We start from the raw sequence: 4,581 nt of genomic DNA, 5'->3' as shown, positions 1-4,581 counted from the left end.
CATAACATTTTATACATCATAAAACTTCACAAAACATAGTATCTTTTCTCATTGAGCTAAATACTCACATTGACTGCTTGGCTTAGAGCTTATGAAGCAATTTCCCGACATAAGCTTTGCAATGCACCACTACATTTTACATTGCAATGACACATTAAAACTAACTCTAAATCCCACTTAGGTTATTGATTTTGCTCAAGAGCTAAGACCCATGGGAAACCCATAGAATTATTAGGGCTCCATTTGACAGCCCATTAGTTAATATTACTAACCCATAAGCACCAAGTGAATAAGATGCCATATTAGTGATTGTTTATAGACTCATGAAGAGTGCCCACTTCCTCCCCATCAAAATCACAGATTCACTGGACAAGTTGGTAGAAATGTATATGCGGGAGATTGTGAAGCTACATGGAGTGCCTATTTCCATTGTGTCAAACTATGATCTGTGGTTCACTTCAAAGTTTTGTAAGAGATTGCGTGAAGCAATGGGGAAAAAGTTGAATTTTAGCACGGCATATCACCCGTAAACTGACTGCCAATCTAAGAGGATCATCCAAATCCTCAAGAATATGCTTAGTTTGTGCGTGTTGGACTTCAAGAGTAGCTAGATACGATATTTGCCATTAGTTTAGTTTGCTTATAACAACAGCTTTCAAGCAACTATTAACATGGATCAGTACGAAGCTTTGTATGGACTCAAATATAGATTGTCATTGTATTGGGATGAAGTTGGCGAAAGGCAACTATTAGGCCCATAAATGATGCAAGACATGAAAGAAAAGGTTGTACTCATCTGGAAGCGGATGCTCACAACTCAAAGGATAGAAAAGTTATACAGATAAACATTGTCACAAGCTCGAGTTTACTATTTGTGATCACGTGTATCTCAAGGTTTCACCAATGCAGGGAGTAGTCCGTTTTGGAAAGAAAGGTAAGCTTAGTCCAAGGTACGTTGGACCTTTCCAAGTGTCAAAGCGTACAAGGTCAAATTGCCTCTTAACTTGGCAAGCATTCATGATGTCTTCCATGTTCATGATCCCTCACGTGTCCTTAGCTATAAGCCTCTTGATATTCAAGCAAACTTGACATATGAAGAGCTTCCCGTGCAAGTATTGGATTGCAAGGAACAGCAATTGAGGACCAAATCCATACCCCTAATGAAGATCTTATGGCGAAACCATGACATTGAAGAAGCCTCAAGGGAGCTTGAGCAAGAGATGCGGGATCGATATCCCTGTTTGTTTAAGTAAATTCAAGTATGATAACTTTTTCATACCATTTTTAATGCATTCCCCTAGATATAAAGCACGTTTGTGAACTTGATTATTTGTTTAGAATTTAAATTTTGAGGATGAAATTCTTATAAGGAGGGAGAGATGTAATATTCAAGATATTAATTAGGTGTTTATAACACAAATTAGATTAATAAAGTGAGAAATTAGGCAAAATATGTAAAAGAGCACTTAAAAAGAGTCTAAGTTTGAAATTATGGGTTTACGTCTAGACAGGACAATTCTGTGTTCAGACTGGTCAGTCAGTAGAGTCCTGTTTGGTGCCATGTTTGGACGGGTTGCGGACGGGTTAGTCAGTAGGTTCAGATTTCAGCACGTGTCCGAACAAAGCAAATCTATGTTCGCACAATCTTGGCAAAAAGTCCATTTTTCAGCATGTGTCCGGACAGGCTGGGGTTTAAGTTGCTGGACGCGATTTCCAACTCATTTCTACCCCATTTCTCTTCTCCCAAACGTTTTCTCTCCATTCTCTCTCCTAGGGTTTGATTCTAAACCCTAGATTTCGGTATATTAGAACTTCCAAACTCAAATCTGACATCGAAAATGTGATCCTCAATGTAAGATCTACGTTTTCTCTGATCTTTTTGACGTAAATTTGAAAATCCTAACTTTGTTAGATTTTATGTAGATTTTGAGATGTTGAACTTAATCTCTCAATTTCCCTTAGGTATTGTGTGTTTTGAACTGTTCTAAGTCATCTCCAAGCATTGAGTTTCATTTTTGGTGAGAAATAAAGCTAAAACTCAAAACCTTAGTTTTTGTATAAGTGTTTTAAATTGATGAATTTTGTGTCTAACCCTAAGATGATCTTATAGGTTAGTAATATTAGCTATGGGTTGTCAAATGTAGCCCTTGTAATTCTATGGGTTGTCCATAGGTCTTAGCTCTTTAGCAAAATCAAGAACCTAAGTGGGATTTAGAGTTAGTTTTAATATGTCATTGCAATGTAATATGCAGTGATATATTGCAAAGATTATGTCGGAAAATTCTTTCATAAGCTCTAAGCCAAGCACCTAATGTGAGTATTCAATTCAATGAGAAATGATACTACATTTTGTGAAGTTTTATGATGTATAAAATGTTATGTTATTCAACAACCCGAGCCAATGATAATTTAGGATGATATATGCATGTTGATGCTTTCAATACCCTCAATTATTTTGAGTTATTATTTAATGATGAGTTATGAGTTTTGGAACATGTTATTGGAAATGTGAACGAATTATGTTTTTGATGATTTCAATTGAGTTGAATTATGTTTTCATGACATTTGCTGGACGTGGGTGCTGTTTGGACTACCATGTGGCATTTTCGTCCAGCCCTGGGGCAGTGTGCCCCGTGTGGCCGTGTGTGTTTTCTCATCCTTGTTGAAGTTCAAATATCAAGACAAGCATTCTGGACTTTGATTTGATTAAAACAGAGTTTGTCTGACCCATTTTTAATCTACCATCTATTAAGCTTATCCAATCAAATTAGAGTCCTAAACGCGCTTCAATTGACTAAAAAATTTTACCACGTGTTCTTCACACATAAAAGGTCTTGTGGTAATTTTTTTCATAAAAAGTATAATTCGACTTGATCTCTAATTTCTGAGTTACACCCTTATTACGTATAATGAGTAATAAAAGAGATAATATTCAATTTTATCCTTTTATTCATCTTTTAATATTCTTTATAACTCTCAATAATACCTTAACTCCCTATTACTTTACACATTTTTCCGGAAATAAAATCTAAAACCTCAAATATCAATGAACATTTAATTCTATAAATATTCATATAGTCTTTATATTCATTCTGGATTTAACATTGTATTATTATTTGGCTTAAATTCCAATTTAAGACTGTCATATTCCGGGATTTAAAATATGGGGCGCTACATCTCTCAATTTTTTCAATTTTTTTTTTATACACCAAAGAAACAATAAAAAATAAAATAAAATAAAATTGAGGCATAAAACACAAAAAGATACATAAACAAGGATGTATAAAGAAGAAACATAAAATAAAATGAAATGCATGCAAAAAGGAAAAAAAAAAATGCATATCCTAAGGTGTATGAAAAATGCATAAAGATCACTCTCAGGCATGCCACCAACTGCCTACTCTAGGTAGGTCTCTTATCACTCCCTCTCAAAGTGAGAGTGACCTCAACTTTCTTTGACATATTCCTTCTCCTCCTAATAATAGTCCTACCACCTTCTAGCCTGTCTAGCCTAAAGCCTACATTTCTAATCATGAAGACAAGATTCTCCAAGTGTCCTAAGTTGGGTAGTCTTTTTCTTAGGTGCCTTAGACCTAAGCAAATGGAACTGAGGTAGAATGTGATTCACTTTAACGCAAAGGTAGCAAGTAGGGACATACGTTGAAGAAGGTTGTCTCCGGGAGGGTTTGTACCCTTAACCTTAGACCTATTGCCCACAAAAACTCCATTTCCATTATCAACTACTTTAGGAGCAATATCATCAACACAATTAATTTTTCATTTGTTGACGGGTGTAGTTTTTGAAGTGGAAGGATCTTTGTCAAAACCAAGTCCACCCTTGTCACCACATATTTTTTGAGAATTCAAAATATGTTCAAGTTTAACTCTAGAAGAATTAGGAATATCATATTTAAAAGCAATAATTTCATCTTCTAGGGATTCAACTGTATCAAGCCTAAAGGAATCAATAATGTAATTAACAAACATCAAGCAATTTAGAATTCAAGGATTCCTTCTCCCACCCAATTTAAGATTTTTTTTTAATCCCCAATATATGAATCTAAATAAACGGAAAAGAATCAAAAAAAGGAAAAAGAAGTTGTTGCATACTCTGTATCCTACGTGGCACATAATTTTTTATTTTTTTATTTAGGGTTAAATACATATTTGCCCCCTGTGCTTTACGACTTTTATTTTTTGCCCCCTTAGTTTCACTTTTTTTCAATTTTGGTACCTGTGGTATATGAAAAGACGAAAATGGTACATCCGTCTGATTTCTCGTCCAAGACTAACGTCCACCCACGGCATTTTCTGTCATGTTGTCTGGATGTTGTTGGAAACGATGTGTAAAGAATTGGGTTCTGGGCTTCAAATTTTTAGGTACCCAATGACGTGGGTGGACGTTAGTTTTGGACGGAAAATCAGACGGAGGTACCATTTCCGTCTTTTCATATATCACATGTACCAAATTTGATAAAAAGTAAAATTGAGGGGGCAAAAAATAAAAGTTGTAAAGCACCTGGGGCAAATATTTATTTAATCCTTTATTTTTCTTTTCCCTTTTTTGCTCTCCTACTCACT

This window comes from Alnus glutinosa, chromosome 10 (genome assembly GCF_958979055.1).
Source record: "Alnus glutinosa chromosome 10, dhAlnGlut1.1, whole genome shotgun sequence".
NCBI classification, from domain to species: Eukaryota; Viridiplantae; Streptophyta; class Magnoliopsida; order Fagales; family Betulaceae; genus Alnus; species Alnus glutinosa.
This window is presented reverse-complemented; position numbering follows the sequence as displayed.